This window comes from Micrasema longulum, unplaced genomic scaffold (genome assembly GCF_059751315.1).
Source record: "Micrasema longulum isolate JH-2025_06_02 unplaced genomic scaffold, ASM5975131v1 h1tg000166l, whole genome shotgun sequence".
NCBI classification, from domain to species: domain Eukaryota; kingdom Metazoa; phylum Arthropoda; class Insecta; order Trichoptera; family Brachycentridae; genus Micrasema; species Micrasema longulum.
The window spans coordinates 207,973-223,705 of record NW_028277371.1 but is presented as its reverse complement, the minus strand read 5'-3'; the positions used below and the strand labels follow the sequence as shown (position 1 = coordinate 223,705).

The window sequence follows — 15,733 nt, the reverse complement described above, 5'->3', positions numbered from 1 at the left end:
GTATTATTTCATTTGAACCTAAGCCTTCAAAATAGAATGTCAAGTAAATGAAAGTGAGCATTTTCGACACCTCCTTCTGTTCGGGTTCAAGGGAATAAAGCTGTCAAGCTGCTCGCGATATTTGCGCAGTGTACGGTGAAAATTCTAGGAATTATTCACTAATTTGTTGGAAAACAATAAAGGAATATACCATAGAATTAAGAATAGTCAAGAAAGAGCGTATAATCATATTTGAATACATCGGACTGTGTCCAAAAAAACCCCTACATTCACCGCGCGCATGCGTGAAGTCTCCGTGTAATGTTGCCAGATCGTCAAAAATATAATCATAACAGAAATATAAGATAATTCTTTTTTATAAGAAAAGCGATTTGTTAATTTCTATAAAATTTTATTTTACGCGCTGAAAAATTGATTGAAACAACAGAGTAGATAAGTAAAGGGTCATTTTATAAGAGTAATTGAATAATGAACCGTGAACTTTAACTTGTAAAAAAAAGTTGTGTCCTCTTGTTGTATTCATTTAGAAAAAACAGACACAACTTATGTTAACACCCAATATTACCTAAGGCACGATTTACACTTTGTTTAGTTAACTTGCGAATCTGGCGAGTTAAGTATAAAACCTCGTTTGGACGACGTTCGCCGAGTTAAGTAGTAACTTAACACAAAGCAGGACCCCGTTCTATTTTTTAGCAACTAAAGTGAGAAACAACCCCACCCCTCCTGCATGTCTTCTGCTCCCCGTCAACTTAACTTGCTGACCAATTTTTTGGTACAGATGTGAAAAAACGTAATAGAGAAATGAAGTTTAAACAAAAATCATAATTATACTATTTGAGTGATTCAGGTACATACAGAAAGGTTTCAGTTGATTCAAGATTCTTTGATTGTTCCTAAATCTTAACACTTAAATAACACCTTTTTCAAACATAAAAGTTGAAAAGATAAACCTCCAGAAACCAAGAAGTCTTCAATTCAATTCAATTTATTTATTTAAATATAACATATACATTACAAACATGTATTAAATACGTACATATTATAAAAAAGAGAAAAAATACATGAAAGAGAGAGAAAATACATTAGTTTGAAAATGCACTAACAATTGTCACGGAATTTTAGTTTTTATATTTGTAAAAATAAAATAAAGTATTCAGTAGACTCAAATTAGTGTTTGATTTCTAATATTATAAGTTTACATGAAAGAGACTCATGTCAAAGTAGTAGGAGAATCCTGCTCTGGAAAACCCCTTCGGATACATGAAACAGGTCAATATCCAGAGTGATGTTGTTCAGCATAGCGGTAGCCCTTACAACAGGAATAACCATCGGCAGGTTGGTCCTGTATTTCGGAATATGAAACAATCTATGCTGAATTATCAGGAACATACAAACCAATGCTCATCATAATCTCAGGATTATCGATCATACCGCGCAACAATCGATAAAAATGTGTAGTCAAGTACACATTCCTTCTAGTCTCTAAACTGTTGTAGCCAAGCACACCCTGGAGAAACTCGGTCGGGTAGAGCCAAGGATAATACCCGCACTCTCTCATGTAGAGATATCTCAGAAACTTCTTTTGGATTGTCTCTATCACAAGAGAGTACTTCAGTTCATGTGGCCCCCAAATCGTCGAGCCGCTCTCGAGTTTACTTCGCACCAAGGAGTTGTAAAGAGTTCTCAGTATGCGGGTATTTTTGAAAACCCTGGCAGTACGCATAACAAATCCTAACATCTTCAATGCATTACCACTGATTGTCTCAAAATACTAACTCGTTTTCTGCTAATGTCGATGGATGCATAAAATGAGGAAGACCAAGAAAGACATGGCATGATCAATTCCAACAAATGCTTGAAGATGGACATGTCAAAAGTTGGATAATCGGAGTGCGTGCATGAGAAGATCTATGAATGTAGAGGAAGCGAGGCAAATACAGAGTGATATGGTATTCTTTCCTCTCTGCCTACCCTTACAGAGAAATGGAGTGATGGTTTGTTGTTGTTGTTGTAGGTGCTAACTGTTATTTATACTTAATTTGAAATAATGAAAAATCAATGTCGTTTTAATGTACTTCGGATTTAAGAAAATCATATTTCATAATCATAACAAATACTCTTTTTGTTATTATTATATGCAATTATAAAAAGCTATTGATCCAGGCCCTGCAGTACTCTATAGTTAATAGAATTGTACCAACAGAGATTTACAGACATAGAAGTGATAAAGTTCTCCTGTACAAAACACTCAAAACTCCAGTCACTCCGCCAGTTCGAGGGTTACTGTGGATTTGCATAATTTTAGAACAATTTAATAATAGTAATTTCAAAATTTCTCTCAAACATAACCATCATACACGCTCCACGAATAATGATGGTTTAGTAGTACCAAACATAAATACAAATACTACATTTTCTGTTGATTTGCATAGTTAAAACTGCTAAATACTCACCTATTCCATGGCTCCATATGTTAACAAACAAACATGGAAATGAATTAGATTTACTTCATTTATTTTAATACAAATTAAAATCATTACTTTTGAATCATTTCTATTCTAAATTATAAGAATGTGTTAAGTGTTATACTTATTTCGCTGTTTACACTATGATACATCGCCTTTAATACTTTTTATATTTAAACTCTTTATTTATTGTTAATTTGCTGCATACCTATACTATAATTTCTTGTTTAATTTTGATTTGTTATTTCTTTATTTTCTGCTGATTTTATGTATATATATTTTCTTCACTTGTGTACAGTTGTTTTGTTGAATTATAATTGTTTTTTACTCTTATTTTATACTTTGTTAGGCGTAAGCCGTCAAATAAATAAATAAGTCTGGTAATAAAACTGTTAATTATTTAGTACCTAGCATTTTTAATTTGTTGCCAAAAGAACGTAAATTTAACTCACAATGTAACAAGAGCAAAATAAGAGAGTGGCTACTTGATCAAAAGTTTATATTTGAATAGTTATTAAACTAGCTTATGAGTAAATATTTTTATTTTTTATATATTTTCTTTCATCTATTGGAAAAAAAAAATTGTGTGTATATTACTGATCTTTTCGGCTGTTAATTATATCTGTCAACTTATTGTTTTTATAAATTTAGGTAATATTATATAAGTTAGTATCAATATAAATCTCCACCAACAAGCCACAGAAAGTGTCTTGGTGGAATTTTAGTCTTGTGAGTATTTTAGACTTGTAAGCAAGGAACTAAAATCCTCCAGCTGCTGGCGCACTTCATAATCCGTCTTATCGTCTGCACATAAACATCGCACGGTCTTTATTTTTGTTACTGGCTCGATAAGTTAAATGATATTGGAAAGTCAACTTAACTAAACGATGTGTAAATCAGGCCTAATAGAAACTAATTTCAATGTTTTATAAATGCTTACTTTTATGTGAAAGGGTATATCCAGTGCAAAAAACGGTATAAAAACATACAAGCATCAGTATAATTGCTGTTTTAAAAAATATGTCCTCTTGTTTACTTTTCTTACTCCAAGCTATAGTTGATTTTGCCTGTGACATAGAAAATTGTTCAAATTTTATATATCATTAGTATCAAAAACGGAACATTCAAGAAACAATTAATATGTGAAAACCACAATTTTATTTTATTTATTTATTTTAAATCTTAAAGTAGGGCACACATATCATACATATTGTTATGTGTGTTCTAATAATAATATTGCAAATATATTTTAATCAAGAGATGGGCGTAGAAATTTTACTTATTTATAAAAGTGTTCTTCGTTTAGAGGTTAGACGAAAGATTGCCAACGGGGGCGGTATCGCGCCCCAGTGGGCGCTGTAGACTTCGATAGTGGGTACAGAAACAAACAAGGGGCATTAAGGCAACCAAGGGGTAAATAAATCATTTTTAAACACTGAACTTCCTCATTCTAAGTCCTGACGATGAGGTAGTAACCTCGAAACTAGTCTACGTATAACTGAAAACTGAAGTGATTTTTATAAATGTATAAAAAAATAAATGAAAAAAGAATTTAATAAATATTTTGTATAAAAAATTCTTGAAGTGAAAAAAGAGCATTGTTATTAGTTTCATATGTTTTCTTACTTTCTGTATTAATTTTCTGGCCGATATCAATGCTTTGGCATATTGACCACTTGGTCCGATCCCCATTACAACAGAAGTAATAATTGCAAGAAATATTAGGGTGAATACAAACATTGAAGATGTTTGCGGATTAGGACGGTTCGGTGAATTGGTCGAGTACACTCCATAAGCAATATATATATAGGCACCAACTAAAATGAAAAAATACCATTTTTATTTAAATTATTTAAATATTTTTAATGTATTTAAATGAAGAATGACTAGACAGGTACCACCGTTTTATAGCAACGATTCACGGACAGTATATACTTGTAATGCTGGATTAAATAGACTCCAGGAACTCGGCAATAGTTATTCCCACGTATCCGATATATTTAGTGTAGGATATTGTTCTTATAGATCAAACCTATTGAACTTTTTCAAAGATGGTGAATGGTAACTAAGCCTTTAGTATAATTGTTATTTTTAAAAAAAATGTAAATAGGGGCTAGATTTCTTACTGTCCATGCGCTCTGAAGCTGCAAGACGTGCTGTAATCTAGCTCCTATATATCATAATTGGAGACGAGGAACTAGAATCCCAACCGTCCATGCGCTCTGTAGCTGCGAGACGCGCTGGGATATTTATTTATTGTACAGCGCCCTTGAGGTGATTTTCACAAAAATGGCACTATATTAATTATCCAAACATATATTTATATATACTATATAAAATATAAATATATATAAAATATTTTATTATTTAATTTGATTTTTACATTTATTTTTGATTGTTTTAAACTTTTACTGAATGTGTCATATAATTTTTAGGTTTAATTTTCGTTTCTAAATTTTGAGTATAAAGTAATGTATGTATTTAAAAAAAAATAATTAAACCAAATATGTTTATATTATAAGATTTGTAAAAGGCAATTTTACCATATATGTTAATAAAATAAAATAATTACAAAAGTGTGTTTGTCTGTTCGTTTGTGTTTCTTTTAATGTTTTGCAAAAGAGCGATCGATTGGCGTGGTTTTTTGCATAAGGATAGCTGGAAAGCTGACAAGTGTCTTAAGCTATTTTTTATGCCGAAAAAAATATTGCTTACTTAGGAAAATTCATAGAGGAAAAATGAATTAATATTAGAACAGAACCCATAGACCACTACACTACGAGGCTGATTGTAATATTACAGGAGAGTAATAATTTAACCATTTTGTGGCATAATGAACTGTTTGATGTTTTTGATAACAAATATCAATAAAAAAAATAGTACAATACGTGTATGTGTCTAAAAAACAGCAGTTATTTATAATTAATTGGGATTTTTTTATGTATGCATCTTTTTGATATACGAGTATATTTTCATTTTTTTGGAACAAATTTTTGACCAACTCTTCTTTTGACCAGTCTGTTTTTTAGTTAGCTATAAGATATTGCTTTTAGAAATAAGTCCGCGAAAGTACTTATTCTTTGTACATGAAGTTTTAAATAAATAAATAAATTATTTAAATACACATTTTTTTTTAAAATTAACATCGACCCTCTTCAAAATGATGGAAAGAAAAATATGAAATCCGACATTAGCCCTTCTAGATCCAAGCCACAGATAAACATATTAAATATTAATAAATAAACAGATCATCACAATACTTTACCTCCAATAAGAAGATGAATAATGCTGTATATTCTCCAATTTTTAGAATAATACGCTTTCCATTTTATTTCACTATTTTTTTCGCTTTTTATTATCTTTAGTGGAATTAATCCATTTAAGCGACACAAATACCAAATCATCACAATAAACTTACTTGTCTCATTTATTCCTTCGTCAATTTCTATTTTAAAAGGTGTAACTTTTGACTTACTTTTATTACCAATCATTTTGACAATAAATTTCTGCAACTGAAAATTTAAGTTAAATAATATTTATTTGAGACCACTGCACACTGTTTTTTGCCTCAAATCCAATTAGTAAAACATATTATTACTAAGGAGTTGTGGATAATAATTAATTAATATTCTTTCTTTTCAAGCCAAAAGTTCTTGTTTCTGAGAACAGTTTCAATTGCACGCGAGTCTAGACATAAAATCTTATTTTCTTAATTAACTTAACCACTAACTGAACGGACAGTGAGAAATATAAAACATAATTAGTTCTATTTCAAACTAATCATGTTGACTTTAAGCACATTACTATTTAATATCCTTCTAAATACTTTCAGACTATTTGTTTATTCGTGTGAGTGAAATATTGTCCTCGATTATCTTTGTGATTGATTAATTTGTTGTCAATATTTTTGTCACAAATCATTAAAAAACGCTTAGAAAAATGCCTAAATTACATTTTATGATAATATCATTGTTAATATATTATAAAACCTATCTTTGCCTTATTTAAAACTATTGTAAATAGATTTTGTTTTCTAATACTGAGTTATTTACAACTCGATGGAAATAACCTCTAAAATGAAAATATTTGTGTAAATCATAAACACATTTCTTAATAACTAAAAACAAAATTTTTATTTTTTATTTTTTAATACATAGATAATAAGATAAGTTCTTAGAATGTGCAATATTTTGGATATCTCCAAATGTTTGTAGACATGGCTGGATCCACCCTGTGGAGAGTTATCAAGATTTAAATTTATTGCAACAGAAAGGGGGAACATTTTGGAGAAGGGATTAAGAGGAATATTTTGCAAAAGCAATAATTGAAGGTTTTATCTGAATGAATTCCTAGGAAATAATCATCTCGTTTTTTTTCAAAAAAATAACTGCGTTCTTATGATTTAACCGATTATTTCAACTTTGAGGGCCATTTTCAACAAGTCGTTGAAACTATTAGAAAATGGGAATCAAATTGTGGTAGAGAGGGATTCAAACCTCGGACCATCGATCTGTGACAATAGCTAATCTAATGTCGTGGACTCACTCTACCTAGAATAATCTTAATTTTGTATGATTTATGAGTTTTGTCAAATTTTATTTCAAGATTTAATAATGAAATAGTATGTCATTAACTTTCATGTACTTTTGACTCAGGTAAAAATCCTGAATAAGGAAAACGTGTCGGGAAAAGAATTATGAATGGGATATGATAGAGAGGAATACTTACACATTCATAAAATACTGATCATTTAAAATGTTTACATTAGAGATATTTTATTTTTTTATTATTGACTCTTTCTAGTTTAACTATTTTATTTTATTATGCAACTATGTAGAATTTTGAGATTTTCTGAGTTAATATTAAAATTATGTCAGCTGGTGAATGATGTCCGGCAAAATTTTAATTATCTTTATTGCCCTTTAAGATTTAATGTGTTAAAAACTAGAATCACTTCTTCAGGGCTTCTGGAATAAGTTGGTAACTGCAAGTTTAAAAAAAACGAGGTGTCTTTATAAATGGCATCCATCAGTATTTGTTAAAATAGTAAAAAAAATAATCATATCCTTTAAATAAATAAAGGGGTTCAAACTATCAGTAGGGTCGCAGTGAGTCACATCTTGCTGGAGGGTGTTATTTTATAAAACGCTGCAAACATCCAGTTGCATTCCATCAGCAACACTACTGACTAGTCCAACTCGTTAGCGTCCACGTCGTGAACCCTGGGCAACGGGATCACACTCATAATGGAGTGATCACAGCAGATAACGAGAGGATGAAAGGAAAGTTTCTGGCGCCTCAAAACCAAAACCAACCAGCTAAGGGAAGGTAACCCCGACAGAAAAATCCACCAGAGAAGGCAACGGGAACCACTCTGGTCATCTTTTCCCAGGAATCACTATGGCGAGTAGAGCAGTACCGAGATGCTTTCGCTGTAGTGATCGCCAACGTCGGGGGGACCTGACAAGGAACTACAAGAAGAAGAAGATTCTTTAAATATAAAAAAGAATAATATTTTTAGAAGAATTGTTGATTTGGGGTGAACCTTTAACTTCAAAAGTGCAAAGTAAAATGTTAGTTAACAACTTGTTCCAAAAACCCGACGATATGTAAAAAAAATCATTTAAAAAATATTTTGATAAGTGTCCTTGGCACGGGTGAGGACACATTATTTTTAATGTTTCATGTTGTATATAAGAAAAGAAGGAATTAATAAAATAAGTGTCGATGTGTAGAGGATAATTATTTACCGTAAGTGAAAAAAACAATTACTAGAAATATATCTATGATCTTTAGATTTCAAGAACGTTCTTTTACATTTTAAAACTATGACAAAACATAAATTAATAGAGATAACAGAAAATTAAGTAAATAAAGTTATATTAATGTACTAAATATTTACTTCGCAATAAATATTATTTGTATTCACAGATTTCGGGCATTACCAGTATTTAACACTTAGCTGTGTATTCTCCAAAACTATAATGTAGAAATATTTAAATTGTGCAATGAAACATAAAAAAATTGTTATTAGTATTTTCCAAAATACGAAAGATACAGAATAATTTATTATTTCTTATGTTAATACGTTTAGTTAGGTATTTAATGCATGTGTGAAAATAAATAAAATAAAAATGTACAATCTTCAATCGCAAAGAAACTACAGAATTGGATATTACATCCACATCAAAACTTCCTGAATAGAGTTTTTTACATTTTTAAATATTATTTTAAATACATTTTAAGTTTTTATAAGAGGTATAAAAATTGGAAAATTGTTTTCAGGTGTTGCCTAGTAGGTGATTTGGTTCAGCCGGATGAATCTCACCCACGTGATAAAGGTTTCAGCTCTTTCACTTCACAAAAGTCAACAGATGGAAGAGTTGAGGAAATGTGGACATTCAAACATGGGCAGAATGGTGAATGTTACACAGTTTGTAAAGTGGCTACTTAAACCAGCCAATGACAGGTCATAAGCCCTGTAAAGCCTAGACTTCCATATTCCTGTCTCAAAAATGTTTTCCCTCTCTGTTGAAATAAATTTCAGCATTTTAAGTCTTTAAAAAACAATTGTATTACAACAATGTACTTTTAAACATTATTTACATGTTTTTTTTTTAAAACCAATCAACTTCTTATCAGACTACAGCCTTAATGGTGATTTTATTATATATATAAATCTATGAATCACCATATTTTTATTGTTAATGCAACAATCAATAACTATTTTCTGTGAAAAAAAAGCTAAGTCTTTCAAACTCTCAAAAATATCATCTATTATCAATGGCGGAAATTTACCTAAAATACATTATAAAGAAATTACATAATATAATGCAATTAAGTTTTGTAATATTTAAAAAAAAAAACATAAATTGAAATATATAAGGACCAGTTAATCTTCATGTTTTTATCTATGTTATCTAAAATACTATTAAAGCATGTGCGCTGTCAACTATTCATGTTATGTCGAATGCACGGGTCATTTCTCTAGATATTCTCGTGAGAAATAAAGAGATGAAACGTTCCGTGCGTACATGAACATCGGAAAATTTCACCAAAAATTAGTTTGATCGCGGGCATGACAGGAGGGATATGACAATATAAAACAAGGAAGATAAGAATAAGATTGACAATAATCATATGATATTGGCATTGGTCTAGACTGGAAGAGATACGATGATAAATTAATTCCTATGTGTTTTACATACTTACACAAATGGATTAACATAAGCTTATATTTTCTTGTCCCGTTTTACAAGATTGAAATGAGCTTTGTGAATTAATATTACATTGTTTTTTGCATGTGTTCAATTACCTGGTGTTTGTCCTGTTTCGTATGCATTAAACTCATATAGACTGGTAAAATTTAAATCCTGTACATTTTTAGTAATTTGTTTGTGTTTTAAAAGTTAAATGTGCTAGTAATTTTTATTTGTGGAATTGCGATGACGGCAGTTAAGAGTGAAGGATGTTTTTCGACGCTAAAGGGAATTAAGACCCTTTTATGAAACTCTATGAGCCAAGATAAAGTGCACTCGCTATGTAAGGTATTTTGTAAATTTGTGTATCATATTAAAAAAATCTATAGAAACATGTATTTTTACAAAAAAAAATTGTGTGAAAATTATTGTGAAATACACATGTACCTACATATTTAGTAGAAGTAATGACCCCCCCATTTTTAACCCCTTCATCCGCCACTGTCCATGTAAGTTCAATACCGCGCATGAGCCAAAAAAATTAAAATAGTTTTTTTTGGCATTTTCAGTTGAATGGAACAAATCACATTGATTGGAATTTAATAAATCAGCAGATAGAATTCAAAAACTCACCCTTATTAGCCCCCTTAGTTGGACCCTGTACATTGTAATAAAACAATAAATGTTTTTCATATAATAGAATCTTCTCTTAAAGTACACCACCAACAGATGTTTTAATAATTTGTCTCACACTGTTCCATTGAAATATTGCGTATTGCATATTTTCAACTTATTTTTAAATGTACCTACACTTAAGATAATATTTAGTTTTATATAAATTATCCTTACACTGCATAATATTCACCAGTCTGAAGACGCCCATTAGAGGGTGAAGGCGCTAATTGGTCAAAATAAATAAGTGTACCAAGTATTTTTAAATTAATAACTTATATGTAAATATAAGTTATTACATCATTACATTGAATAGTGTTTTAAAACTTCGATATTGACCAATACACTGCTAGCATTCTATTAAATTCAATACCGCAAACGAATCATCGCCACTAAAAAAAACGCAATACTGTGTATATCCCTAAATCCAATACAGCGGATAAGATGTACTCGATTTGCGTAAAGATAATACAGCGTATATGCCATGCGTAACTGTCAGCTTTGCTGCCACAATTTACTTCGTTCAGATGCATACGATAGTAAAAATAGATTTTCTTATATAATAAAGTGTATTTTTGTAACTAAAATTCTATCTAAATATATGTATGGAAAAATAAACAAACAAAAAAAAATTTAAATAAATAAAAAAATCCACAACACAAAATTAACTGGATTGAAATGTATTTTTTATCTTTTTTATTACCAAATCGTAAGGTTTTTTTTGTCCCTCAAGACTATTTTGACAAATGGTTTTTCCGGTGTACTGAACTTACGTAGACAATATTATCCTTCTTAAATTCGAGAACCGGAGGAGCATCTTCTGGTGTTGTTTTACACAAATAATGCAAAAGGTCCCTAGTACATTTATTATCTGATTTAGAATAAATATATGACCCTTTAAAGACATAAAACTTTACTTTTCATCATTCAAATAAAGAAAATATTTTACAAAAACCATAAGTGTAAGGGAGAATATAACTGAAATACAAAAAAACCTTTAAATAAATATTTTAACTATGGATCAGTTTGATAAAATACTACACATTAAAAAAAAAGTATTATACTCCAGTTATTTTATTCAAATTCTTGGTGAAAGTTCATTGTTATTTATTATAAAAATAAAAGACAATTGATACTTAAATCTACAAATTTGGAATAACTAGCAACTGGTTTCATCGCTTTGGCGACATATTCATATTTTTTTACTATAATAAATCACAATTCCACGAAGAATTTCCACTAACAAACTTGAATGTTTTTGATAATACTGTATAAGATGCCAGTCTCATAGATGTCGCGGAAGCGATGAAACCAGTCACGGGTTATTCCAAATTTGTGGATTTAGATAGCTCGTCTTTAATTTCTATAATAAACCAGTTATTTCAATTATATCCTGGTACGTAAGCAATAGATTCAGCTTCTATTTACAATAACTTAAAGTTGAAAATCATCCAAGTTATAACACTTCTGCTAAAGGTCTGAAACAGAAAAAATATTTATGATTGTTGGTGTTTTGTGATATAAATTTTTTTTGTAGGTTTTATTTTTCTTTACTGAGTTTTATGTAATAATAAGCAGTACTACTCGTATCATGCAGAAAATAAAAAGAGATTTAAAAAAAAAATCTTCCAAACTTCAGATAAAATTTAATAACTATTATTTAATAACAAGTAATTGTCAACAGATGGAAGAGTTGAGGAAATGTGGATGTTCAAACATGGGCAGAATGGTGAATGTTACACAGTGTGTAAAGTGGCCACTTAAACCAGCCGATGACAGGTCATAAGCCCTGTAAATGCCTAGACTTCCATATTCCCTTCTCAAAAACTTTTTCATTCTCTGTTGAAATAAATTTAAACAAGTAATTGTTTTTGTATGCTTATTTTATTTGGTTCCTAAGAAAGCGGTGCTGTTATTGAAATTGAAAGTTATCTAGCGGCCATGATATGCCGTGGGCCTAACAAGACGACCGTCTCAACGGTGACCAGAGACGTCAACTCAAAAAAAGCAGTGCCGTTATCTAATTTTGAAGATAAGAAGTCATCAGAAGTCGATAAATATAATTTGGAGGAGAGTGAGATGTTTTAAAGTCATGTTAGTGTGCATTTCGAGGTTTAATGCAAATCACAAATCTTGTATGATTTCTTCATCATCATCATCATTCCATGTTCACTCCCTAATTGGAGCATATGGTGTCCACAATGATCCTCCAGGCATCAAGTTAGGTTTGCATCCCGTAGTTCTGACATGAACTGCTGACGAAAAGTCAGCAGTTGACGTCCAGGACGTCGAGAACCTGATGCCTTGTAAAGTAGGCAAGCACGGTTGAAGCTCTTGGGAGGCATCCTCAGTGCATGGCTGAGCCAGCCATATCGCCTCCGCTTGGTGACAGTTGTCACTGGAGTTTGCTGCGTCCATACATACGTTACAAAATCAATAAAAATTTAGCCTTTTTTGATAGTCCAAATTGTGTTTGCACTCATTTTCAGACACAAAAATGTTCACCACCGCCCAAGGAAAAACATTCTAAATCTATATGCACCGCTATGACAGCTGCTCTGCATATAATGACACAGCTATTTGATGTTCTGCTTGCAACCAATGCTATCTAGGATAACTGTGCTATCTGGTCTGTACGGACAACATTTTAATGACATCATCCACCACTACATACCGGCCCCTAGATTACGACATCGCTTTCTTAGAAAAGGATAGCTTTACAGCCAGTTTTTTATTAGATTCTTGATTCTCGACATTAAAAATGCATAGATCAGTAGCAATTGTATCATTTAATTTAATTAAATATTTATAAATACCTTTCCATTAGAAATTCATCATCTTTGGTTTCATTTCTGAGAAAGGTGTAGCCCATATCTTTTAAAATATGTTTTAGGGACGATTTTTTTCCTCTGAAATTAATATCTACTTTCAAAGAAGCTAATAGTTGATTTAAGGAAGGTAACACTTTATGCATTAAGTAAAATTCCGAAATTTTCTTTCTAATCGTACTTATATCAGAAGGTCCTAAAAGTATTTCTACTGGTTTATCTTTGCAGTATGTTTTTCCTATTCCAGCTTCTTTTTTTATGCGCATAATGGTCCTTTCTGATACACCTAAAAGGATTAAACAAGACAATATTATAAAAATTAACGACCGAGTTATCAAAGATTCCAACATGATATAGTTACTGGTCAGTTGCTTAATTTGTTATTTATTAAGAGGATATGCGGTGCCAGACAATTTCGATGTCACTCTCTCACAAATGCTTCCCCGATACTGTGCAAAAAAGACAGCTGTGCATCAGACTAATTATTCCTTGTTAAAATATAGAAAATTGACATTTCATAGTTCCATTTTCCGCACCTCTAAATTGAACCGATTTTGTATCTCTTTTAGAATGAGTACAATAATGAAATTTCCTATGTCAGACCTTTTGCATTTTTCAAAAATAGTTATCATATTTGTATACCGTACGTCCAAAGACAGCAGGTAAAATTTGATGCTTTTAAGGGTTTTTGAGTGGTTCTAGTTCCTATAATAAACAATTTATCAAAAAAAGAAAATGATAGGGACACGCCAATGGTAAATATATATATAGTGTGTAAAAAAAACATTGCTCTAGCGCCATAATCCAGGGAGAAAATATGAGAGCACATTTGTATGAAGAAAAGTGAGACCGCGTTTCCTCTTAAGTTCATTCTTTTTTATTTTACTATAAATATTGTTGAAACTTTATTTTCGTATTATTTTTATTATAATATAGTCATATTCTTACTATAATTACATATTTATATTATGTGGCTTTAGAAAAGGTATTTTTATGTCTAGTGAAGCTGCTACGAATATCATCTTGCAATTTTGCATGTCAAGCACTTATTTTTATTTCATTATTTTTTTGTATTGCAAGTATGTATGTACTTTATTATTTTGCCAAATGAACACCGTATTTCGATATATTATTTTTATAAAATTCTTAACAACCTGTTGGACTACCCATTATTATTAAATAGTATCAACATTTGCTTTCTATATTGCAGCACTTGTAAAATTGCCAATTTTAAATTTAGTCATAATTTTGGAAATACTAATTATCCATTTTATAATACTTCGGATCATAGCCGAAGGTAAAGTAATTTGGTATACATACAATTATGTTGGTTTATTTAATATAAATGTTTGATCGATCAAGTCTTTGTGATATAAATTTTAACACATAAATTCTTGATTAAATTTTTTTTCTTAAATTTTTCTTTATCTTCTTCAGAGCATCTTAATTTTTCACATTTTAAAAAGCCTTTTAGGCATTACTTAGATAATATAAAAAATTACCAGAATCATTAAAATTTTTATTTGTGGTTTAATTCTCTAAAAACACAGAAATCAGACTATGGTTGAGCAACCTCTGTAAACAACTGATGGCCACACTGGCTTCTTGGCCACACTTGGCTTCTTTACAAGGTAAGTAAAAGATTATCTTTTTCTTATCGTCCACAATAAGCAAAAAATATGCTACACAAATTTGAATAAATAAATCAACAATATTTTAAGTACCCTCAAATCTTGGTAGATGTGTACTGAATTTTAACCCTGTTGAGAGTATATCATAGATCGGAAACCGGAAAAATTTGTACATTTCCTATCTTTACTTAAACACCTTCTTCATTTCCTCCTCTCCTTTTCATTCATTATTTTTTTAATTATTGACACATACATGTTTTTAAATTATTTCATTTTGATTTATTCATTCGGTACTCAACCAGAAAAAGTATATGTTTGTTCGGAAGAAATTTCCAAAAAGCCTGCTAATGTACAAGAAACACGTATGTAAAAAAAATATTGATCATATATTTATTTATTTACAAACCAAAAACATAATAATCGCAATCTATATCGCTGTCAACTAAAGAACAACAGTATTATTTTAAAAGTTTAATGTGTAATTTAGGTTAAGGTATATTTTTAAATACTCGCCTGTCATTTCTGCACATCTTGTAATGGGTTTGTGCAGTGGAACAATAACTCTATGATTTCTTTTTTCATTCTGACAAAACTTCAAAACATTTAATATGATTTGTCTCGATTCTTCTTGAATTCGTTTAGTTTTTCTATCCATGACGATACCTTTGAAACTATTTAATAATACGCTCACGAAGACGAGGCTGACAATTTATTAATCTTAAAACCAAGATAGTTATAATTATTATTAATTAGAGATGTTTTGTTTCAAAAGATGCAACTGAAATTAATTTAGGAACTATCGAAAAAGTTTTGTTATATTTTTGACAGTTGACAGATTGAGGTTGACAGCTGACAGCACTTACCAACTACCACAGATAACGCAAACACGTACCAAAGACACTTTATTTGACAAATTAGTGATGCTAAACTAAATA

The 15,733-nt window shown here is 30.4% G+C and overlaps 1 long non-coding RNA gene across 1 annotated transcript; it reads right to left on the bottom strand.

The window, feature by feature from the left end:
- Positions 1 to 11,678: 11,678 nt before the first annotated feature.
- On the bottom strand, positions 11,679 to 15,645 carry LOC148284019 (uncharacterized). Its single transcript, XR_015825437.1, has 4 exons — positions 15,312 to 15,645; positions 13,349 to 13,453; positions 13,156 to 13,248; positions 11,679 to 11,817 (listed from the first exon to the last, which is right to left on the bottom strand). It is a non-coding gene; the product is annotated as an uncharacterized LOC148284019 (long non-coding RNA).
- Positions 15,646 to 15,733: the final 88 nt, after the last annotated feature.